The following is a 26,061-nucleotide window of genomic DNA, read 5'->3' as shown; positions in this document are numbered from 1 at the left end:
TCAGACTGAGAAGATTAAGCACTCTAACATGCTGTAATTTATGTCAAAGTAATGTCCTACTTTGAAAACAGATTCCGTCTTAAACAATAAAGTAGGTCAAATATTCAACACAGCATAGGGGGTTAGAAAGGTAAAAAGCCAGCTTCAGAGAGAATACTGAAAATCGTTTGACCAATTCAAAAGAGAAATTGCTTGAGAAACATAATCTGAGACAAAGGAAGTTTAAGGAGGGCTCAGCCTCTCTCCCTCTTAATCCTCCATATTTAGCCACTGTCATTTTAAAAACTGCCTTTATAAGAGTAAGCATAAGGTGAAGTGTTTCAGACATGCCCTGAGTGCTCTCTAATGCCCCGGGTGGCCCTAACACTCTCGGTCACTACAGAAAACACTTCAGCATATCTGAGTGATATCCAGTTCTGAAAGGAAGAATTTCCACAATCAAAAAATGGCTTAAAAAGGAAAGCAGGAGTTCATGCTGTGGCTCAGCAGGTTAAGAACCCAGCATAACGTCCATGAGGACATGGATTCTACCCCTTCTATCCCTGTCCTGGTTCCGTGTCTTAAGGATCCGGCATTCCCATGAGCTGCAGTGTAGGTCACAAGCGGCTCAGATCCAGCATTTACTGTGGCTGTGGTGTAGGCCCTCTGATTGGACCCCCAGTGTGGCCCTAAATAGAAAAAAGAAAAACAAAAAGGAAATCTAGTACTAGGAGCCGGCTGAAGACTTTTGCCTACTTCACTTCTCCCAAATAACACTCTAAAGTATCTCTTTGGGATATATTTTTGAGAATAAAAGAGCAATACAGCTTATTGCAATGTTTCTGAACTCTGATTTTGGAAAATGCTTTAAGGCTGTAATTTGTAATCTGGGGCCCCACCAAGAAGTGTGCAGCCATATATCAGGGGAAAGTGATAGCCAGAGATAGAAATCTGTTGTATCACTCTGGAGCATCAATTTCACCAAATAATTTTGGGGAAAATTTTTGCTCTATTTTTTTTAACACTTGAGATTTTTTTCACACCCACACACAACCAAAATAACTTTTTGGGTGTGAGCCTAGAAAGGAGAAATTTTTCTGGGCAGTAAGTGACTGTCAAATTTTGTATTTTTGTGTTATAAGAAAATCCAAGATATTAGCACGGCAGGAGGATTAGAGAATGAGTCCTCAGTGGAAGACAGAAGAGATCACGGCCTCGTCCTAGAATTCAAGACTGGTATTTTTTCAGAGCTGGAATTTGCCTTTTTTTCTCCCCAGGTCTCCTTTTCTTACCACACACACACACACACACACACACACACAAATCTTTGGCTCAACAAAATTATATCTATCTCCTGTCACAAAATGTGTTTATATATATACATTTACTACACACACACACACACACACACATATATATTTATAAAATGTAGGACTTCCACTTCCCCATATTGCAGAAAAACCAAAAAATCTGGAGTTTGACAATGTATGTGATTTTAGTCTCATATGATTTTTACATTTTAAAAATTAAATGAGGGCACTCCCTTCATGGCTCAGTGGTTAATGAACCCAACTAGCATCCATGAGGATGCGGGTTCAATCCCTGGACTCGCTCAGTGGGTTAAGGATCCGGTGCGGCTGTGAGCTGTGGTGCAGGTCAGACTCAGCTTGGGTCTTGAGTTGCTGTGACTGTGGCATAGGCCAGCAGTTGTGGCTCTATTTCAACCCCTAGGCTGGGAACTTCCATATGTCACAGGTGCAGCCCTAAAAAGCAAAAAATAAAAACCACTTAAAAAATAAGAGTTAAATAATTTTTTACAATGAAAAAGTATTTATAGGGTTCAAAAGAGAACATTTGAAGAAAACATCTCTGAACTTCAAGTTTTTCATCCCTAATATGTGGATAACGGTTTCCCTAAACTTTCACATATCGTGATAACACATGTAGGTACTTTAAAATCTGTAGATCATGATGTCTATGTCAAGTGATCCTATTTCCACTGTATGATCACATTCATTGCCTCATGTAACCTTTCCTCACATACACAAAAATTCAAAACAAAGAATTAATTTTGGGAGTTCCCGTCATGGTGCAGTGGAAATGAATCCAACTAGGAACCATGAGGTCGAGGGTTTGATCCCTGGTCTTGCTCAGTGGGTTGGGGATCCAGCGTTGCCGTGAGCTGTGGTGTAGGTCACAGATGCGGCTCAGATCCCATGTTGCTGTGGCTGTGGTGTAGGCTGGCGGCTACAGCTCCAATTAGACCCCTAGACTGGGAACCTCCATGTGCCACGGGTGCGGCCCTAGAAAAGACAAAAAGACAAAAAAAAATTAATTTGGAACATGAAATTAATATTTTCTAAAAACCTTAATGCAAAGAACATGAAGGACTTCATGTCCATCAATAATATGACCAGTACAATGTCAGACACATTGCAAATATTAAAAAAGAAAAAATATGTTGAATATTGTATTTGTCCATCTAAAGCCTGGAGATATAAATTACATCCATTATTTTAGCTGTGTTGTGCTGAAGGATTGAAAGTGTAGAAAGTAAACATGGTATTTGCAAAGGTAGTTATCTTCCAAAAGGAAGAGGTTGGAATGATTTACACTTAAATCTAATGAACTCACATAGTTGACACTCAGACCTCTAAAGATAGATATGCTTGGCTGATGCATCCCCAAGCTTAGCGGAAGAGAAGAAGGGCTACTGGATCCAGATCTCTGAGGAGGTGGAGGAAAATGTCTCTTCTCCAGCTCTCTAGTCTCCCTCTTGAATCCCCTATTATCTTAATATAACTCAGAGCCAGCTACAAGCTGGCAGAGAAGAAATATGGTGGGCAGAAGAAATATAGCACCAGCATCACAAAGCAGAGCTTAGAAGGGTTGGTTGGGCACTGACACAGTAGCTCCTACCTGGACCAAATATACAAGCGGTCGACTGGATGAAAGACGAAAGTAAAAAAAGAAGAAAAGGAAGGAAGAGGAGGAGAAGGGAATGAAGGAATAAATCATTCATTGAGTCAGTGGCTGTCTGGTTAAGAATCTAAGCTTCCCATTGAATATTCGAATACCTGTATTCCCCCCAAATAGGTATAAGCTGAAATTTATGAATCATATCACATTTAAATATACTAGGGAAGTTTTCTATTTAGAGAAATTTCATGGCAAATTGTTTTGCAAGACAAATAATTACTAATTTAACTGGTGCATAAATCACAATTTTCATATATTTGGTTTGCTTAAGTTAATTGTAACTATATTGAAAAATAAGAAATTCATGAAACAACCATCATTATAAAACCTCTAAGACCTCTTGGCTCCCAGAGGACTTTCTCAACATATAATAACATGCTAGACTGAAGTGTCACAATTTTAGCCCCTGGCAAAATAATAAATTCTTTTTTTTGTTTGTTTGTTTTTTTGCCATTTCTAGGGCCGCTTCTACGGCATATGGAGGTTCCCAGGTTAGGGGTCGAATCGGAGCTGTAGCCACCAGCCTACTCCAGAGCCACAGCAACACGGGATCCGAGCTGCGTCTACGACCTACACCACAGCTCATGGCAACACTGGATCCTTAACCCACTGAGCAAGGCCAGGGATCGAACCCACAACCTCATGGTTCCTAGTCGGATTCGTTAGCCACTGAGCCACGAAGGGAACTCCATTAATTCTTGAGTTCCCTCATTCTTCAACTTTGAAGATATTAGAGATTGATGGAAATTGATTAAATTGATAAAATCAAAATTTTTAATTGTGAGAAATATTAAGAAAATATATTTGTGTGTGTGTGTGTGTGTGTGTGTGTCCACGTGCGCGTATGTTAGATGGATTGTACTGAAGTCTCCTGGAACAGAAGAAGGTCCAACAACTCAGAAGAAGAATGGACTGTGGACATTTTGGTCATTTTCTTTTGCCTCCCTACATACTGTCCTCAGTGGATCTCTGTGTTCTCTTCCCACACTGCCATGACTAGAAAGTGTTTAAAACATTTGACACTAGCCAAATATTCTCATAGATGTGACATAACAATCACAGCTGGAATGGAGAGTAAACTGATAACTTAAGCAATGTAGCAAGTCCCTGAGCATTCCTTTTGCTCTGCCCTTCACTCCCTCCACAAATGAAGGATTAGTATTTATACCTTAAAAATAAAATTGTTGGAGAATATAATTCCTGGGGATAAATAAGCAAAAACTATAAAGTGGTCAATCAAGAGCCCTTTACCTTACTTTGCACCTACTTCAGACCCCCACATTCTAAATCCACCAGAAGGTGTGTAAGCTAGGGCTTGATTTTAGCTTTTCAACCTGATTACACATTATCAGCCAATACAGCTAATATTCCTATAGGATAGGAAATAATTAAATGATTGAGAAAGGTAAAAACTACAGTACAAAGATAACTCGACAATCTAGATGGAGCCTAGACATGTTACAGTAAAAAATGTAAGAACTCTATAGAGACAGAGAAATTTTTAAAATTTTTCAGAAAGAGTAATTGCCAAAAAGAAAGACAAATAAGACTGACAGCAAATATCTCAAAAGCAAGACTAGGTGAAAAAGAGACCATGGAGTGATATATTCAAATATTTACAGGAAAGAAACTTTGAATATTACATCTAGCTAAATTCTCATTTTAAAAAATCAGTCTATAGAGTACAAAGCTTAAGAATATTTTTTACACAAAGACCACCCTTGAAAACATTCTTAGAAAACTATAAACAAATCCAGGAGCTTTCCAGGGTGATTTGTGATAATTTGGGAAAATTTGGCATTATTTTATGAATCAACCAAAACACACTGAAGTAAATCCAAACAATCTATTACTAAAATTATAGATGATAGCCAAACGGGAGAAGTAGTGGAAGATGGGTAGCCTGGGGAAAATTGGAAGGAAACGAGTGTACAGATAAGTTTTATTTGAGAAAAAGATCTCAACTTTGCTAAACTTAGGCAATTCAAAATGAAAAAATAATATTATATATATGTGACTATTCTGTGTAAGAATATAATTAGAATATATTACTTCCATAGCAGTAGAAGAACCATTAGAAATATTTAGGAAAAAACAGGAAACAAAATCATATGTGGTAAAAGATCTGAATATAACAATGATTAAAATAAATTTTAAATTCACCAATTAAAAGGAGAAAACCATCACATTAAACAATACTAGTACCGTATTATACATCACATATAAGTAAGGGATTAAAACTAAAATGGTACAGAAAGTGAAAGGAAAAAAAATATGCTACACAGTTATGAACGAAACAAAAATCTGAAGATACATATTACAAACATATAAAATATGTTTACATATATATAAGTCTGCACATGTATCATGTACATATATTATACAAGATAAAGAATTCAAGATATTAATAAGAGATATGTGAACCAAAACAATATAGAACTCATACATTCATATAAATCTAACAACATAGCCTCAAAAGATATCAAGAAAAAAATAACAAAACCATCATGAGAAATTGGAAATTGAGAACTGCTTAGTTCATATTGTTTTGTTTTGTTTTGTTGTCATAGAGAAAAATAACCAGTGTATCTTTACGAAAATAAAGTACGGGTGCATTAAAAATCTAAATGAAAAAATAAAAGTGATAGAAGAAATTTTAGAATATTTCTGTGACCTTTTGATAGAAAATGACTTTTTAAATTGAACCTTAAAAAAACCGCACAAGGTATATAGCAACAACAGCAAAGATGTTTTTGACTACATCAAGTAAAATTTTGTGTTAAATAAAAGACAATATAGATAATGTAAGTAAATGCACTATATCCTAGGAGAAGAAAATTGCAAAATTTAAAATTAAAAACATTAATATCTGGCATATATGTGGATATATATAGTCAGAAAAATAGCAAGAAATGTATCAAAATCCAATATAAACATGGAGAAAGAACAGGAATGGACTAATTTCAATGCTTACAGGAGAAAAACAAATTAAAGTAAATGTGAAATATAAGCTCACATCTGCAAAAACTGACCCCCAAAAAAGTTAAATATAGTATATAACTCATTAATCCCACTCCCAGGAATATATACCCCAGATAATAGAACATAGATTTGCTGGTAATTATTGCATATTCTGGAATACCTTACAGCAGTAACGAGCTAGAATTTTACACTATAACTTGAGCATTTAAAAAATATAGCATTTAATTTTTAATAAGGCAAAATTATTATAGATATAAAAATATCATAATAGTACTCAAAAATTTATACACACAAAACAACTCTGTAAAGGATAAGTATTTTCTTTTGGATATTTGAACTCAAAAGTCTCGAAAAGATATATAAGTCCATTGAAAAAGTGCCTAAGAAAAAGGAGAGGAAAGGGAATGGGATTGATGAACTGGAGAGAAAAGAAATAAAGAAAGAGTCTTGGCAGGGACTAATGTTGTAAGCAGGTCACAAATAGAAGAGAAGTATTTATTTGACATTCTGTACATGTTCTGTAATTTTTAAAAAAACTAGAAAAAAAATTGACTTTGTAGAGTTTGTGTTACATTTTCTCATACAATGCTGGTGAAGGAAAAAGAGGGAACATTTTTGATAAAAAAAAAAAAAACTCATTACTAAATACTTTCTGATACTTGAGATGTGGCAAATACAAACTTATGTACCTAATCAAGATTTAAGCCAGGCTGGACTTTGGTTCAGCAATGGGATCTATGACACAGCAAAGTCACTGTGGGGCAGCAACAAAATAAGAAAGCTCTTAAGAGAGAGAGAGACAAACCAAAAACTTAAGTCTGAAATCCAAAATTTCAAAGCATGTGAAGAAAACTAACATTAAAAGGTCAATAACATTAGTAATAAAATGAATATAACAAAAAAAGAAGATTCTACAATGAATATGCGTAGAATCTCTCACAGACAAATGATTGTTCACCAATACTTGTTCCCCTCCCTAAAGAAGTATCTTAATTCTTCACTCTACTGAGCTCAGATGTGGCAAGGTGACTTGCCAAAAAAAAAAAAAAAAAAAAAAAAAAAAGAAAGAAAAAAATGTGAGCAACAAAATCCTTCTATGAATATACTTCTTGAACACATCCTACAATTTCTCTTCCTCCCTTCCTCCCTCTTTCTTTCTTTCTTTCATCTTTTATATTTATATAGATATTTGAACTCAGATCAATTTTCAGTGGCTTCTACACTGTAATCCTGTCTTTTTTTTCTTCAACAGAAATAAAATATAGCTCTTTCTTACACTTGATATCCCTTGCATATTTTAGAACAAATATCATGTATTTTCTTTGTCTTCTACCAATTAATCATCTCCAACCTCATAATTTTTCCTTAAGTGGCATAGAAGTCAAACTCCTCACTACTGCACTTATATATCTATTTTTTCGAAAAATTTAGAGTGGAAGTATTAAAGATGAGGAATCAAACATTACATTGTTGGGAAAGAAACTATGTAAAAAAAATTATAAACCTGTAACCACAACAAAATCCAGTCATAGTACTCATTTTCCATCATCATCATTTAATTAAAGAAACATCATAAAAAACACGGCTCTAAAAGCAGAACAAAGAGGCTGGAGTATGGTGGTTAAAAAAATGTGTTCTTTGCAGTCAAAAATCTGGATGAAAATTCTGTTTCTGCCCCTTATAGGTTGTATATTTCCAAAAGCAAGTGATTTAACCCTTGTGAGGCTTGGTTGACTCACTTTCATCTGAGGATTAGAATGACTTGGTTCCATACTAATTTATGGTATAAGAAATTATGTAAATCAACTCCACGAGTGCTGCTTCAATATGTTTGGGAATAAGGATAGACTATATTTCAAGAAAGCACTACAAAACTTTGAATCATGCATTTTACAAAATAAAAATTTTAGTTCAACTCTCCCAAAACTGTGAATTCAATTCATCCAGTAGCAGAGATTATTTCTGAAAAGCAATGTTTCAGAAGCTGTCATTTTAATCTAGCTCATTTGGATTAATGCTCAAGGCAGAAAAAATACTTCAGCTTCTACATTATTTTTCCATGGTTATTTTTCCCAGTTCTGATGTCTCTGTATGATGTATGTAATCAAACGGGATTCAGTGATGGAAGACATGCAATGTTTTGTAAACTTAGTTGACAGTTTGCCATTGATGGGGAGGGTGCTTCAGTAAAAGAGAAATCTGGAGTTGGAAGTCAATAGAAGAAAAATATGTGAAGCATGAAAACTCAACTTATATAAGAAAATCACTGATTTTTATTGGAATTCGAAGAAAAATTGTTATTCTACGTATGAAAACTTCATGCAGTATCTTGATCCATCATGGTTACCTAAAAATAATCTTTTACACTCTTTAAATGTATAGATGTGCACGGCATGGAAATATGCAGGAAGGCAATAAAGCAGAGCCTAACTAAGTCTATACTGGCATCCCACTTATTCTAAAGGAAACACTGTTCCCCAAATGTGACAACCCGTGATTGAATGAGTTAGGTAGTAGTCGATGTTTTCACTTCGGAAATGGGTCATTCCTGTTACCGGGGATGGCAGAAAAGGATCTTAGGCTGGCAAGTCAAAGAACAATATCAACGTCCCAGCTTCTTGAGCAAGCAGCACATGATCACTTCCTGAAGGAGAGACCCTTGATGACAAAGGAGACAAGGAGAGTTTCTCAACCATTAAACTGCCCCTGCAAAGGAATCCTTTACTCAACCTTGGCAACAACAGCAGCTGCAGGCTGCTCTTTAAGTCAGGAAAGAAAAAATGGTCATAGCAGCTATAACAGCTGTCACTGCCAGAGAAGGGGACATGGAGAATTCGAAATGGGATAAATAGTGTTGGCACCACAATAAAGATGCAGAGAATTAATAATGCACCAGGCAACTTCCTCTAGATCTCCCCAGCCTTCCATCAAAAGCAACTGGGACTAATTAAATCAAACCAAGTATTTCGATTGACAAATAAAAGGATAGGTCTAGCTATGACTTCTTTTCTCTGTGTGATATGATTAACATTGCATTATACTAGAGAAAGCCACTTGGTAAGTGGTTAAACTGTGATACATTTGGTAGTTATGAAAGAATTTTTTGTCACGTCACAATGATGTGTTTAAAGCTTGACCACACAGTGTTGAGTTGGCTTTGATAATGCCCTGGTGAAGGCTGTCTGTGGGAAAATAGTAAAATAGTTTTATCCAGCATGTAGTTAGCCCTGCTGTTCTCAACACTGAGGCAAGATGTCAGAATACCTTTGCTCAATTTCATATCAATGAAACCATCCTGACTTATATTCCCACATGTTTTTTTTTAAATGCTTAACTAATTTTGTTGACCTAAATGTTCAAAGTAGATATTATTATTACTATTATTATTGCTATTTCATTGATTCCACAGTAGCTCATATTTTTATTAAAAAATGATTCTATTGTGATGATCATTATACAACTACAGATGTGCTAAATTCATTGAGTGATAAAAAAATTGTTCTACCAGTTTTCTTTTTTTTTTTTTTTTTGTCTTTTTGCTATTTCTTTGGGCCGCTCCCACGGCATATGGAGGTTCCCAGGCTAGGGGTTGAATCGGAGCTGTAGCCACAGGCCTATGCCAGAGCCACAGCAACGCAGGATCCGAGCCGCGTCTGCAACCTACACCACAGCTCACGGCAACGCCGGATCGTCAACCCACTGAGCAAGGCTATGGATCGAACCCGCAACCTCATGGTTCCTAGTCAGATTCGTTAACCACTGCGCCACGATGGGAACTCCCAGTTTCCTCAATTTTGTAGCCCCATCCCAATTTTTAAGGTACATTTTCAGTACCTCCCCCTCAAAAAAAAAGAGTTCCTGTTGTGACTCACTAGAAATGAATCTGACTAGTCTCCATGAGGACACCGGTTCGATCCCTGGGCTCACCTAGTGGGTTAAAGATCCAGCATTGCCGTGAACTGTGGTGTGGGTCACAGATGCAGCTCAGATTTGGCATGGCTGTGGCTCTGGTGTAGGCCAGCAGCTACAGCTCCAATTCAATCTCTAGCCTAGGACCTCCATATGCCGTGGTGTAGCCCTAAAAAGACAAAAAAAAAAAAAAAAAAAAAATTTCAGTGTCCAGCACATTCATGTTACATAGAATGCTGCATATAGTACCATAAAAACACTGACAAAGACCTAAAACTTCTCAAACCTAACAAGGCTTTTGCTGTTGAGCAATGGAATCATAAGAGTTAATGCAAGCACTGGCAAATTAATGTGTTATTCTTAACAAATGAGTTTAGAGACTGGGAATATTTTTTAAAACAAATCTTAATGAATGTTATAGGAAAAGAAAAATACGTTATTATAGAATGCATGTAAAAGTACCATTACCAAAAAGACAGATTTATGCAAGAATCTATTTCTAAGCCATGCTTCCTTTTAATGACATCATTTCCATAAGACCTTTCACTTTAAGTTGAACTCTTTCCAAATTTGTATATGTAGTTATGGGTTTTCTTTTTTTCTAAATTCATTTAGGAAAGCTAAAGATGGCCATCCTAATTAATCTTCGGGGTAATAACTTCTCACACATAAGAAAAATATTCATATTTTAGGCTCAGATAGATGAAAGATCATTTAAATGGAAAGAGTGTGGTAAATTTAGTGTAAGAAAAACATAGAAGGAAGAATTCCGATTAAGCAAGGTTTGCATTCAAATAATTAGGAATAAATCCGAACACACTATAAAGTGGGGAGGTGAAGTAAGGGAACGTAGCAGTCTTAAATATGTCTCTCCCATTATATTATTCACTCTTTAACATTTGCTAAAATAGAACACAAGTACATATCCAGTTCTTATGTCTCCCAGACCCTAACAGTTATCATATTCCCAAAACAAAAAGCAACATCAGGATGAGTACGAAAGAGCAGATTCTAAAACATCCATGTGTATCTTTGTGTGGCTATTGTTAATAGAGGTCAAAGCAGGCCACCTCCAAAAGTACTGCAAAATTCATCAGGAATATGTCTGGTCGTGTCTATTTCTAAGCCTTCTCCCAGAAAATTTCCCGTTCTTGAGTGCTCCTTCTTATTTTAAATTGAAACAATATGCCTGACCTAGTTTTGAAATACAGAACCTGCATTCAACTGGGCTAACCACCCCCCCATCTCATCAGCGAGCTCCTTGACATGAGCTAGGCAGATATTCCTCTAGCTGAGCTCATTATCTGAAGCCTTCCTTCCAGGCATTAGCCCAGTCAGGTGGAGTGGTCATTATTTCCCAAGGATAAGAATTACTTTTTGAGTCATGTTTTCAAGGCCACATTTGATGACAAAGCTAGCACTCCTAGCAATCTTGCCCTTACTCATTCTGGCTTCCTAGGCGGAAAGGCCATTGGTGGCACAGTCAAGCTAATGCTGAAGGAAGCTTTTGCTCTTGACAATGTCTAAGTCTAGAAGAAACTGTCAGCAAAGTCACTCCACAAAAATTGACAAAATAAATTTCCGATTTGTGGCTTTGGCTAAATAACATTCCAGGATGGCCTGCATTATTAGGTTTATTTTATTTGAATGATTTTTGTGGGGAGAATTTGTAAATCAAGGATAAAAATTCTATTTTAAGTGTTCTGATTCTACAATAAGGGGCTCTGGTATATTTACAGTATCTCCAAAGAATGAAAAGACATGATCGCCTTCTAGAGAAATGTGTTTGTATATGTAAAAATGCATATTTATACTGACATATATATATGTGTGTACATATACATATAATTTTAAGGTGATTTATAGTTGTTGTTACTTCTCATTTGGATCACGAGCTTTAATCCAGTTTTTAAAACTAACTGGGAGTTCCCGTCGTGGCGCAGTGGTTAACGAATCTGACTAGGAACCATGAGGTTGCGGGTTCGGTCCCTGCCCTTGCTCAGTGGGTTGATGATCCGGCGTTGCCGTGAGCCATGGTGTAGGTTGCAGACGCGGCTCGGATCCCGCGTTGCTGTGGCTCTGGCATAGGCCGGAGGCTACAGCTCCGATTTGACCCCTAGCCTGGGAACCTCCATATGCCACGGGAGCGGCCCAAAGAAATAGCAAAAAGACAAAAATAAATAAATAAATAAATAAAATAAAACTAACTGAATTCCTGCATTGTATCTTCTCATCATTGTTGGTCATCAAGATAACACTTTTAATTCCCTTCAATCTATAATTATTTCAGGAAGGATGCCTCCTTTGTCAGGGGAAAAAATTTTCAACTTTTGATTATTATTTTTGTTTATGCTAGAGAGCATCAGAATCTTCCCTTTAGCTTTGCTTCAGTGCTTTCAAGAGCAAACTGCCAAGACCCTCCCATTGTCATTCACCTCCCTAAACACTTCCAAACACTTCCATAATGTGTCTCCTATGTGCACTTCGCTAGAATTACAGAACAAACCAATTTAATCCCTGATGCTTGACAGTATATTTCACAGATTGGTCTATCATTTAGATAATACCTATACATGTGGATAGAGCAAACAAAATATTTACAAATGGTTAGTCTTATAAGGGAAACTTTGGTGATACCAATTTATACCACTCTATCATATCTTTATCTCTGTAATCCAGATAAATAAATTGATAAAAAGACAAATAGGTAGATGTTCTCTTAACTTACTGAAATAAGTCAAATTGCCTGTACTACAGCCATGTGCTTACCTGACTATCTTTAAAGTAATCTGTGTGTGTGTGTGTGTGTGTGTTTCTTTCTGTTCTTGTAGCATAATTTCTTTTGGTTTATGGCTCAATAAAAAAGCCATCCCATCATTTAAAGCAACTCTAGCAATTTGCATTACCAAGATAAGGATGTGGTGAGGATGTTGTTACATAGTCAGTCATGGTTTCAGTGGGACCTAAATAATAAATACTGCAGTACTCGTATGCTCTATTCTCCAATATTTTACTCTTCCCTATTGAGCAGTTACTGGCTAATAGTAGATGAAGGATATACATTTGGTAAGAATTTGGATAAACTGAATACTCTCGATTTTCTAAAACTTCATCTTACCTTTTTTCATCAGTGTCAAACTAAATCCTTTCATCATTTACTAGGTCACACAGAATTATATGCTTATTTAAGTTTTTTTGAATTTTATGATGAGTGCAGAGCTGGTTTTTTGTTTTGTTTTGTTTTCTTGTATTAACAATGTTTATGGCATTGTTAGCCCCATCTAGAGTCCAGTTAAGTAATTTAAGATGTTTTACTGTCCTGAGACTTTCACTCTCATCTATTCCATCAGTTTTCTTTCCTAATAAATTAACATGTTTTTCCTTGAATGCTTAAATTACAAACCACCATAAATCACTTACTCATTGTTACATGCACCAAACTTCATATAAAAGTAGCCATCATAACATGTATTTTAAAAAATGAGACCAGAGCAAGGAATTATTTTTCCTCCATTTCTAAGGCATTGTTCTGTATTCCACTTTGCTACTGTACCCACATCTTCTCCCATCCCAGAGAAAACCAGGGTCTCCTCCTGCCTTGGGGAGGCTGTTTCTCCTTCAACTGCCCTTGGGAGAGTGCTTTTCTTTCTTCTAAGGGACTTGGAATTCAATGCATTTTTCTCTTGGTTCCATTTTTAACCTCCCCCTAGTGATTCCTTCACATCTAATCATCACTTTTTAATACTTCCATTATTTATAGTTGTTTTAAAACAGTTAATTACCCTCAGCAGCATCTGACACTATGAACCAAACCCATGCAGTTAATTATTATTTTTCCTCAGTTTTTCCTGGCCCTTCACTCTCGTTAACTTTCTTCTACTCTGAGGGCTAATGATCAATTGAAATTCTGTTGCTGACCGTTCTCAAAGGTCGGAGTTCCCCTGGCTTCCCTTTGAGGAACTCCTCTCTTTCCACCATGCCACATGGCCGTGGATGTTCTCATCCAACCTCGCCGCTCCCAGTGCCGGCTCAAGGTCGGTGACTCTCCAGCCTCCATCACCATCATCTCCCTTTAGCATCAGACCCACAGTCCCTTTGCCTGCCAGACCTCTGACGTGACTGCCCACAGACTTTAAAACGCACCATGTCTGTGTTATTGTTCACCAATACAGTATCTTGAAACAACACAAATTTATTCTTTTACAATCCTGCAGGTCAGAAATCCCTAAAATCAACATGCTAACCACCATTACCTCTTAGCCTTTTTTTATTTATTTTTATTTATTTATTTTTTGTCTTTTTGCCATTTCTCAGGCCGCTCTCGCAGCATATGGAGGTTCCCAGGCTAGGGGTCCAATCGGAGCTGTAGCCTCCGGCCTATGCCAGAGCCACAGCAACGCGGGATCCGACCCGCATCTGCAAGCTACACCGCAGCTCACGGCAACGCCAGATCCTTAACCCACTGAGCAAGGGCAGGGACCGAACCCGCAACCTCATGGTTCCTAGTCAGATTCGTTAACCACTGCACCACGACGGGAACTCCACCTCTTAGCCTTTTTGACAGATCTCCATAAACAAGTTGCCTCTCATTATTTATTCCATGTTCCTAAACGTAGGTCTAACAGTTCAGTGCTTAAAATCCATCAGAGATTCTTCATTTCCCTCCAAAGAAAAATCAAACTTACTGGCATACATTGTAAATTTACCCCATTTCCTTCTTAAACCTCATCCCTTGCTGTCCCTTTCCCATTTCCCTCTTCCTCACCAAACTCAATAGTTTCCAGGGCTCTCCCAGCTCCACGTCACTCATGATACCAGTTGTTCATTCTGTCTGGAACACTGTGGTGTCCCATCTGAATCCACACTTCACATTTACGGCTTCTGTCTATCTTGTATGCCCCAGGGTTGATGTCATTTTCCCCTGGGGACATTTCTTCTTCCCTGGGTTCGGACTAGTTGTCACTTTTCCTTTGTTCCCATTGCACCTCGAACTTTCCCAATCCAGCACTTTAAGACAAGGGCAGGTCCCTTACCTGAGTCCACCTCCACCTCACATGCTGAGAGAGGGCAGGATCCACATCCGCCAAGGTTGTAATTTACCTCTGTGGACAGCACCGTGCAGTACAAGGGCTGAATATATCCTGTGGAAGAAATGAATTTGTAAGACACTGTTTCAATTAACAATTTCTCTGTGACTAGCTGTAACTGAGGAGTTCAATACTCATCAATTATCTATAAACCATTTGGTGTGAAGCCATTCCCATGAAACAATGAACATTTAAAATTCTTATTATACACAGAGAAAATCCAATTCAAGTAATGTCCCGAAAATCACAGATACAGGACACCGTCAGCTACTATCAAAAGTATAAAATTCTCTTAAATTCTCTGAAAGGGCTAATAAGAAAGATACTGTAACTATAAAAATAACAATGCAACATACAACGACATCCATGCTAAAAGTTTTTTCACATGGATACAGAACTAGAGAAAAGGGAAAAGGAGTCCTGGTTTTGGAAAGCCCTAAAATAATTACAAAAACACAAAATAAATCTTGCCAATTCCAGCCACATACATTTACCTGTGAAAGTTTTGTCCCTGAGAGCTGTTCATCCTTTCTCTAAAAATAAGGGTGATTATCAAGTGTTACACAAACAAAGTCATGCAACCATCAAGTATGCTGGTTCTCTTTACTGTAATCAGGGACTGAAAGAAAATTGTAGATGAAGACTTGGTGAGACAGTTTTATTTCATGCTGCTGGAGAAACAAGATTAAGTTTGCTGTTGTCGATCTTGGTGTTAGTGTTTTGAGGGCAAGGTAGATCATTCCAGAAACAGTGAGAAAAAGGCTGATGTCAGGAAGTTCATTTTAGAAAGTTACTACAAAAATGCCAGCAGGAAGGAGACAAAAGTCTAATTTAAGTTATTAGTCATTGAAAACTGGTCTGGATCATCTGGAAAAGATTTTAGTGAGTGATGTGGTGGCAGTGAGACAGAGGATTTGAGAATGGCCCAGAGGTTTCCAGATTAGAGCTATTGAAATAAGGATGTTGCCGATGCAAATTAAGAATACAGGAAGCAGAACAGACTTTATTGTGGGAAGGAGGGTTGAAATAAATTTCTATGAGAGCTCAAGTGCATATAGAACACCTTGTTGGATATAACCAGGAGGCAGCTCACATGCTGAGCTTGGGAATGCTCAGATCTAATGGCAGAGATTTGCAAGTCAACACCCTATGCTCCCTGGAATCATAAAAGTGGGTGAGATAGTCCCCCAAGGCAGGGCAGAGCAGACCTCAGGCAGACTCCTCAGTTAAATCCTACATGGACGGGATGCCAGGGAAGTGGTGTGCAGTCAAAGAACAGAGAGAGGCAGGAGGGCCCCAGATGTAGGTGACGACATCAAAAACAAAATGGTTGGAAAGAAATTGATGGAAAATCAGTAACCCAGAAAAGGAGAAATAAAGCTGGGTGAGATACTAAAGAGAGAGGGAAGAGGATAAGAGCTTAATACCTGTCATCCCTCATTTCCCAGTGTGCGGTTCTGTGGGCTGTTACGCTGTCTCTTTCTCTTTGTGTTTCAAAGAGAAATGGGCGGAGCTCCTCCCCTCCATCTCCCTCCCAGCTAACCTCTGCTCACACTCACACCTGATGCTGTCCCCACCTGACGTGCAGTTTTTGCCCTTTCACCATCCTCTTACAAAAACATGTACCAGCCTTGATCATACACTTCATTTCATAGCCTCTATGGCTGATATACTTGTCTATTTTCCCCAAAATATTGACGTAAGGATGTTACATCTGTTTCTGAATAGGGCAACGCTTGGCACACTGGATGCCTCTAGTTCACACTTCACAGCCTGTTGATCAGAAGTGAGAGAATTTGGTTGGAGGAGGCTCCTCTCAAACAGTTTGGATGGTATTAATTGGAGGTAAAGAAGGACTTAGGCAAACACATTAGAGAAAATTATAACTTATCAGTCAAGTGTGCATTGTGAGAGTGGGCTTGTAGGCAGAGAGAGAAAAAAGTGACTAATTGCTGAATTTTCACTTCTAATGCAATGTTCCCTGTTTGTTTGACCACTGGCCTCTGGGAACATCCCATAATCAGTATATTTATTCTCTGCCCCTAATTTGTGTCTCCATGTTTTCCTTGGCTCTCTCATTCCTGGCTGGCTGCCCTGAAATATCCCACTGCCTGATGGAACACTGCTTAGCACATAAATCAGTGACACTTCTGTCTCCCAGCGTGGGGACTGTGAACCAGTTACTCTTTGAAGAACCTCAAAGTGAACTGGAGACATCAATGAGTCTCACTAACAAGGAGGTGAATGATTTTTTTTTACCTACACTAGTTTGCTGCAAGATTTTTTTTTTTAAGATAACCAGACAAAATACTTCCCAACCATTCTCAGTATAACATGTACAAACCAAATAGGACTCCAAAAAAAAAAAATTTAATTCTGGTTTTCTTGAAGGTGCCCTAACAATGCGTTTCAATGAAAATTTAAGAACTAAAACTTCAATCAGTTCCAATCATCTCAAGAGGTATTTGTTATTCTTCCATAAATGTCAGATGGTATGCTGACATCTGAGGATGAGACTAAGATAGACACAGACCTTTCTTCATGTTTTTTATAGTCTAGGAGGGAAGTCAGATGAAGTTTTAATTAAAAAATAAATAAATAAATAAATTTAAAAAATCAATGACAGGGAATTCCCGTCATAGCTCAATGGTTAATGAATCCAACCAGGAAGCATGAGGATGCATGGTTGATCCCTGGCCTCGCTTAGTGGGTTAAGGATTTAGAGCTGCTGTGGTGTAGGCTGGTGGCTACAGCTCCGATTCGACTCCTAGCCTGGGAATCTCCATATGCCATAGGTGTGGCACTAGAAAAGGAAAAAAAATTAAAAAAGCTACAGCTCTAATTTGACCCCTAGCCTAGGAACCTCCATATGCCAGGGGTATGGCCCTAAGAAAAAGATAAAAAAAAAAAAAAAAATCAATGACAGCCTAAAGGACAAAAAAAAACAAAAAAACAAAAAAACAAAAAAAAACCAAAGTTTCTAACACATTACCTTAAGGGTTGGCTATTCTGCCTTTTAAAAATTATAGTTTTAAATTTCCTTACTGATTATATTAAGTCTAAAAATCCCAGTGAAGTGCGAACAGTTAAAAATTCCCATTCAGAAATTTTCTTTCCATTGAAAAGCAACACTCTCATTAAAGCAAGAGCAATGTCAAAAGGAGCCTCCGACGCACGCGTCCCTTTCATGCACTTACCCTCAGGTTTCTAAAGGCCAATATGATCACACATTATTCCCTTGCTTATAATTTTCAGCGGGCTCCTGATCCTCACATTTCAAGGTCAAGTTCTTTGACACGTCCTATGGGTTTGTTCATGCTTTTATCATCCAACCACTAACTTGGACCTTTCAGCTCTATTTCTACCAAATACCCCCACCACCTTGATGCACACACCACACACACACACAAACGCTTCATGTTTCATAATAGCCAACGGAGAGTTCTCAAATATGGTGATGGTTTACCAAGCCCTCCTTGCACAAACTATTCTCATTGGCTGAAGTTCTCTCTACCCGTCTGCTCTCTCTCTTCCTTACTGCATTCTCCTGACTCTTTCCTCCTTTAGGACAAAATTCCTGTGTCCTTACACACTCCCCCAGGAGTTCCTTCTCCCTCATAATGTTCTCTGTGCTCCCCTAGCATCCTTTCTGTGCTTCTGTCTCAGCATTTGCCACACTGCGTTTATTCATGTATCTCCTCTACCAGACTATGAGAGCCTTCGAGCAGGGGACTCTTTATTATAGTATTTTCTTACCCCTAGTACATAAACCAGTACCTGGCATATAGCACACACTCAACACATGTTCATTGAATAATGCATTTATCTACAAGAAATTTGTGCCATTAACAGTAATTAATATTTCACACAAAGTAATGATGCTCAAATTAAAAAGCAAGTAATAAAAGACTATTATTTTAAACTAATTTGTCAGGGATTAAAATTCTATTTCTATAAAAGCTGTCATGTCTCAGAAGTTAATCCAGGACCCAGTGGGTACAATCCTGGTTCTTGCAGAGCACGACAAAGCATCAGTAAATGGAAGGTTTTTTTTTTTTTTTTCTTAATAGCTATGGAGATAAATTGGTCTTAAATGCTGTGGCCTTATGAGGCTGGTACATAATGCCACAGACTAACATTTGGATGGTTCTTTAAATAATGTCATTTATAAACATAAGCACGCAAAACACTAAGCTGAGCACTTCTAGATTAAGGTACATTGACAGCACATTTTAAATTTTATAGAATTTTCCTGTTTTTAATTTTAAAAAGGTATTTCACAATAATCTCATTATGGCTTGCATTCAGACGGCAAACTATAATAGTTTCTGCTTTTTATGGCTGGTTTTCTGTGGCATATCTGATGTACAACGAAGCCTTAAATGCTCACTTAATAAGGAATTTTAAGTACAGATGATGTTCTTCCTTGCAGCCCTTTCTGCCAAATGCCCTTGTTCTGCAGGGAATTTCATTAGCATGTGTCCTGCTCTTGTCCTCCCGGCCCTCATTGCTTCAGACAAGCATGGGTTTAATTGAGAGAAAACCAAGCTGTGACTGTGACTCAGGTGTGAAGGCTGTTTCTCTGAGCAAATTAAATCCAGTGGAATGACTGAGTGTTCTTTTCCATACCCTTCTGATAGATTTAATACCGCATATTAATTGTTGTTCTCATATCCTCTACTCTGTGATTGTTTTCCCCAGGATCCTATTGAGGGTGATTGATGTTCAGATAAATTTGACGGTTTCATATAGAGAAAGAAAGACTAGCATGTGCCAGTAAGAACACTGGGTTACAAGATCTTAGATTAGCCTACACAGGAATACAATACTAACACATGTTTTTGCAGATGTAAAGAGAAACAGTCTGTTAAATAAAATGCAAAGCTCATCATTAGAAAAGGAAAAAACAAAAAACAAACAAACAAAAAAACCTGGTTTCCTAGTATGGTTTCTACTACCTTGTCTTTGTGGCATCCAAACAGATACGGCTTTGGGTGTACCAGTTAACCCAATTGGAAAGATAATGTCTTGATCATATTTATAGCTATGCTAAAGAAATTGAGAATAAAAGGAAGATTTTTAAAGTTTCCACTATCACCTTACTCCCATGCTGAACTGCAAAGTTCTTCAAAATGGGGTCAGAGCTACACCTTGCATTGCTTAGAGGCTCCATATGTGCTTCTTGGACTTGAACTTCCCTGGAATATATTTCGGTTTACTTAGTACAAGCCTAAAGTATCATTTTTCTAAACCAACCCTCTTATTCCTTCTTCCCTGATTCTTTATAATTTTTTTCTTATTACTGAGCACTTATTTCTATAAATAACCCCAAATCCCTTCCAAAATCAGGCAGAATGCAAACACAAAATGAAATGAAGAAAGTTAATTCAACATTTTCACAGAGGAAGAAAAAAGGAATTGGTAAATTCATTCTGTAATTATATTTCTAGTTTATATTATCAGAGTATCACTTAACCAAAAGCTTCTGCTTTGGGCCACAAATAGTTTATGTAAAATATCTTTGCTAAACTGGACTCCTTAGGGTGAAGCAAGTTTACTTGTGAAATCCAACCACATCTTTATTAACTAAAGGCCATAATGAAGGCTGAATTTCCTGCTTGAAAAAAAAAAAATTATCTTGGGTATAGATGTTAATCTAAAACCTACTTCATGAATTTGCTTATTTTTTTCTGTTCCCTTCAGACATTAGCCAGCTAAAGCCATTATGCATACATTAATTACACCAATTAGTCCCAATTGCACACACACACATTCAAGACTTGATTATCTGAGCTAAAAGAAATGGTTAGGCATGGCACAAATAATACAAATGAGCAAAAAATTCAAATCCCAGGCACATTGGACTAATGGATGCATTATATATTTTTGGCACAGCTCAGTTACCTTATTATGCTTTTCTTAATTTAATAATGCAATTACCTTACAGTTCCATATTCTACCGGGTAATGATGGGGGGAGAAGCCCCAGGTTTATAACTGGCATTGGAAAAAGCTAGCCTACAATTTAAGCATTTGGTCATTGTCTTCTATTTCTTCTTTATTTTAAAATAGCTCTTTTTTCCCTAGCCGGACATCCTCTCCACTGTTGCTTTAATGCCCACAATGCCCAACACACCCAAGAAAGATTATCATCATTCATTCATCTCCTATGACTAAAGGGAATTGGAAGGCAGCCAGTCAGTCCTTACCTAAAAGTAATCCCAACTTTCATGTCCTTGTAGTTTTGGGAGTTAATTAGGTTTTTGAGTTAACTTTCATGAAGTTTTGCTAGTTTTGATCATCCTTTTTAAGACAGCATAGTGTAATGTGTTGATTCTCAAACTTCAGTGTGCAAAGCGAAACAATCTGGAAAGCCTTGTTAAAACATAGATTGCTGGGCTCCCACTCCCAGAGTTTTTGAATCCGTTAGCCTGGGATGAGGTCCAGGGATGTGCATCACTAACAAGTTCAGGTGATGTGGATGCTGTTAGTTTGGGGACCTCACTTTGAGAACCACAAGTGTAATGGTTAAGAATGTAGCTTAAAGCACAGCACCAGCACAGCTAGCTGTATAACCTGGGGCAATATGTTTTATCTCAAACCTCAGTTTTTTTCTTATCTGTAACTTGAGGGTAGTTATAGCAACCTATTTCATGGAGCAAATTTTGTCATTAAATGAGGTGTATATATATATATATATTAGTTTCTATTTTTTTCTACTTCTACACTTATGTTTTAATTCACTAATTCATTCCAGATATAACAGCTGATATCTCTTGGGGAAAAATACTTACAAAGTCATTATTATTGATCAAATCTTTGAAGTTGTTTATTTATTTTTAGGACCACAACTGCAGCCTATGGAAGTTCCCAGGCTAGGGGTCAAATCAGAGCTGCAGCTGCTGGTCTATGCCACAGTTCACAGCAATGCCAGATCCTTCACCCACTGATCAAGACCAGGGATTGAAGCCACATCCTCATGGATACCAGTTGGGTTTGTTACCTCTGTGCCACAACAGGAACTCCTGAAGTTGTTCTTCTTTGAAAAGTGACTTTTAAATGCACTTGTATTTTTCATTTTAAAGATGAAAGTGACTTTTTTTTTAAAGCACATGGACTTTTGGGTAAACGTTTCCTTTTTTGTAAAAGGCAGGCAGTTAGCATGTTTGAATTTTAGATGTTTTTCAGTGTACTGATTTTTTTACTATCATTACTTTTTACAAGGGCTTTCTTCGAAAAGAAGGTCGAGCTCCAAATTCCCTCTTTAACGGACGTGATATTTGAAGGTAGACCCTTGGCCTGAGGTCCTTTGCCTCACAGACCCAGAGGTAGTGAGTAATTAAATAACGCTCTGTCTTCCTGCTTCCCTTACTACAACTCTTTTGTCATTCTCACACCAGGTGGTAATCACAGGCTTACTTCTTTTGTTCATTTTCAAATCATTTTTCTGTCAGTCTCGTGAGGAGTCAGGTCCTACACCTCTTTCCTCCTAGTTGACTCCTTCCAAGGCAAAGACTCTATCCCATGTATCTCCTTTAACCTCCTCCGAGCACACGGAGGAAAGAGTAGCGGTCAAGATAGGAGTCAGGTTATAGACGTCGGAAGCAGGGTGACCCTTCATGTGAAATGTCAGCTAAAAATGTTAGAGATGAAAAATGAGATTATTTGATGGCTAAAAATAAACTGCTAAGAAGTTGTCCATGTGTGCTCTCATTTCGACCTGTGCATTCAAGCCCCAAATAAAAGAACCCAGGGAGTTCACAGGGCAATAGTTAAATGCATGGTTGACAATACCCAAAGCCTCTAGACAATGGATCTTTCAAAAAAGCACATATGTGACCCCAACTCTGTCTCTACAGTCAGGTAGAAATCCCTCTCCATTTTAATTAGAGATGGAGAGTGTGATGGGGCAGGGAAAATGAAAAGCGAAGGAACATAGCTGCAGGTTTATAGAAGATGATGAGAAAATGTGGAGATGGAGCTTAACAGTTAGGAGCCCCTGTGGTCACAGAGGATATTCCCTGTACAGAAAAAATATTAAGAAATAACTCAAAAGAGCATCAGCTGCAGATGGATTGAATACATTAGGGTATATGCATAAAATAAAAAAATCACTCAGAGACGAGAAAAGGGTAATGGATACATATATCACATATGTCAGACCTTTCACCATTTAATTCTCAAAGCCACTTTATAAGTAATATACTATCACTATCCTTATTTTCTAGATAATGAAACTAACACAGCTGTGTAAAGGAAGTTGTTCAAAGTCATACAGCTCATAAGCGAAAGAATCAGGATTCAAACCCAGGAAGTTTCATGCTTAAGCCCTGAGCGATACGTAGAGCAAAATGGCCAAAACTCACTATTACCGTGACTTGAAAAGAACAGGTCACTGAACAGTATGTAAGAAAATGGTCTCATTTTTGTAAATGTAATATAGAGCTACAGGAAAGAGTGAGTAGAACAAAATCAAAAGTTAAAGAAGAAAATGAGGCAATCTAAAACTCTCTGGCACATCCCCAACCAATTACAAAAAGCATTAAATTGCGTTTGGGCGATGCAACATTGTGAAATTCCTCTAAAGCATTTGGCTCTCTTTGAAATGCCCCTTCAGCTGTAAGAGAAGATCATTTTCATATCCCCTCTACGGATCTGCTTGATTGCATGTCAGCTCTATTACAAAGTTGCTTTTTGCTAATCCAAGTTGACTTTTTATTAGCCACTTATACCTCAAGCACCAGACACATGACAATTTTAGGGTTTAAAAGCTGCCATCACTTAGATCCAGACAGACTTAGATCTTGGCTAGGACTACAACACAGCATTAGAAATGTGAAGTTTAACTTAACAGGTGCACTATTTTTCAGGTTTTTTACTTTTTCCTAAATGCTTTGAATCCTACCATGAGGACAAAACTATGGAGGATGAAGTAAATTCAGTGACCCCAAACAAGTGTGGGGAAGAAGAGAGCAGTTCTTTGTAATACAGGATTTCTTTCCAGCAGCATGTGGACATGCATTAAAAGATAAAAGTGCCAAGGTCAGCCAGCAGCTCTGGGGGGTGGGGGGTCCTTTCCAAGATGGCCAGCCTGGGATAATTACCCTCACACAGGAAAATTACCTGTGTTGTCCCTCAGGCACAGAGACAAAATAAATCAAAGCAGTGGCAAGGCTTGGGTTTGTCAGACTGCCACTTTTCTGTTTTCAGTGTTTCCTGATGCTCTGAGTGATTTATTTATCCATATAAATTTTGAAAGTAATTCATTAATATTAGAGAAAGACTGGGACTTGATCTTTGGTGGGAGAGGACTTTGGAGTAAAGAGAACTATTCATTAATATATTCAGTCTTTCCAGCCTCTTGAGAGCATATCTACCTTCATTATATTCTGACCTGAATTTCTTAGATCTGGGGTCACTGAGATATTACAAAACATTCGTCCTCAATCCCCAAGGAAAGTTGAGACCCACTCATGAGAGATATGCTGGCATGGGGCATCCGGCTTACATGTTTTATAAGTTATTTGCATCTTGAAAAACTTCCAAAAATAGTAAAATGAAGGCAGGGAGCTATCAAAAGGGGCTGGTGGGCTAAGAAACTGACTGGAAATTTAATCTCCAGGATCCCATCTCTGCTCCTGATAAGTCATTCACTACAAGGCACAATGCTCAACCCTTGCTGCTCCAGAATCATCTATGTTACTGGACACAAAATAAAACTTACAATATTGAAATACGGAATTCAGAACTAACCATGCCTTCATTATGTAGAAGAAAATCTGACCACCTTGGGCTTTTAGTCACATGACTGATTAGTGAGTGGTGATGCATGAAAGTCCAGGCGTGTGGCCTCCGACCTGAGGAGTTTCCTGCTGCCCTACAATGACCATGTGCCAATACCCATGGGAAACTTATGTGACAAATAATACACCTGGATTTTTTTTTTTAATGGGGCTATTCAGATGTCTGTGTTTCCATTTCCTTAAGTAGTATACATGAGAGGTCTAGAATTCTTTAGGCAAGTATTTTTTTTAGATCCAATAATCATTCCAAAACACAAACAAACAAAGCAACAACAACCAAAGACATGCAGGAACCGAGTGGAACGTCCAATGATGTCACTAAAAGATAGCCCGTGAATTACGAAAGAATTCACTATCTTCTCTAAAGGCAGCAATGTATGGCGTTCAGGGCCGAAAGTGGGGCTTCCTAAATGAGTGTCTGCCCCGCAAAATACTCCATAAAAAAGAGGGATAACCAAGTCTAGGTACCCAGGACATTGTACATAGCACTGTGCATAAATTACAGAGTAATCCAGGACTCTAAAGGCTGTAAGAAGTCCTGAGTAAAGAAACTTGTATGTCCTTGTTTAATCTAGCATTTCCTAAGCATAAATGACCAGAAAACTTCTCATTCATGGACTATGAATATTAATATTATATAAATGTTCTGCACAACCTATATCAGAAGACCCTTGGGAGTTCCCGTGAGGTGCAGCGGAAATGAATCCGACTAGGAACCATGAGGTTGAGGGTTCAATCCCTGGCCTCGCTCAGTGGGTTAAGGATCTGGTGTTGCTGTGAGCTGTGGTGTAAGTTGCAGATGCAGCTTGGATCAGGCATTGCTGTGACTGTGGTGCAGGCCTGCAGCTGAAGGTCTGATTAGACCCCTAGCCTGGGAACCTCCATATGCTGCTGGTGTGTCCCTGAGAAGACAAATATATACAATATTATTTAATTATATATATATTATATAAGAAGACCCTGGGCAAGGCCTGGTCAACGAAGACTCTATGTTGCCCATCCTCTCAGCCCTTTTCTCAGTTCAAGGCCACCCCCAGACTTCAACTTTCCAACCACTCCACTTCAGCCCTTTGGCAGTTCTTACCTTGGGGTTCAGGACAGAGGGTAATGCCCTGAACGCCTTTCGTTTGTGTGAGGTGAGTGGGGGAAAATTTAAAGCCAGAGAGAAAGGAACAGAGAAGCATCTCCTACTAGGAGGCAAAGGAGCTGCAGGCAACCAGTCATTCACTTTGGGCATGAACAATGGCTGGACAACTAACTACACCAGTAAAAAAGGTATGAACTAAAGCCAGCCCCAGGCAAAGCGATGTGTGTGATCACCCT

At 38.0% G+C, this 26,061-nt stretch overlaps 1 long non-coding RNA gene across 1 annotated transcript in view; it reads right to left on the bottom strand.

Annotated features, from left to right (window-relative positions):
- Positions 7,590-26,061, bottom strand: part of LOC106510209 — a 170,059-nt gene continuing 151,587 nt past the window's right edge. Inside the window, exons 4-5 of the long non-coding RNA XR_002343542.1 lie at positions 14,883-14,990; positions 7,590-8,598 (exon numbers count right to left, since the gene is read on the bottom strand). This is a non-coding gene — a long non-coding RNA (uncharacterized LOC106510209). The remainder of the gene's footprint in view (positions 8,599-14,882; positions 14,991-26,061) is intronic.

This window comes from Sus scrofa, chromosome 4 (genome assembly GCF_000003025.6).
Source record: "Sus scrofa isolate TJ Tabasco breed Duroc chromosome 4, Sscrofa11.1, whole genome shotgun sequence".
In the NCBI taxonomy this organism is placed as follows: Eukaryota; Metazoa; Chordata; class Mammalia; order Artiodactyla; family Suidae; genus Sus; species Sus scrofa.
Note: the sequence above shows the minus strand (reverse complement) of the source record. Positions and strands in the feature narration are given on the sequence as shown.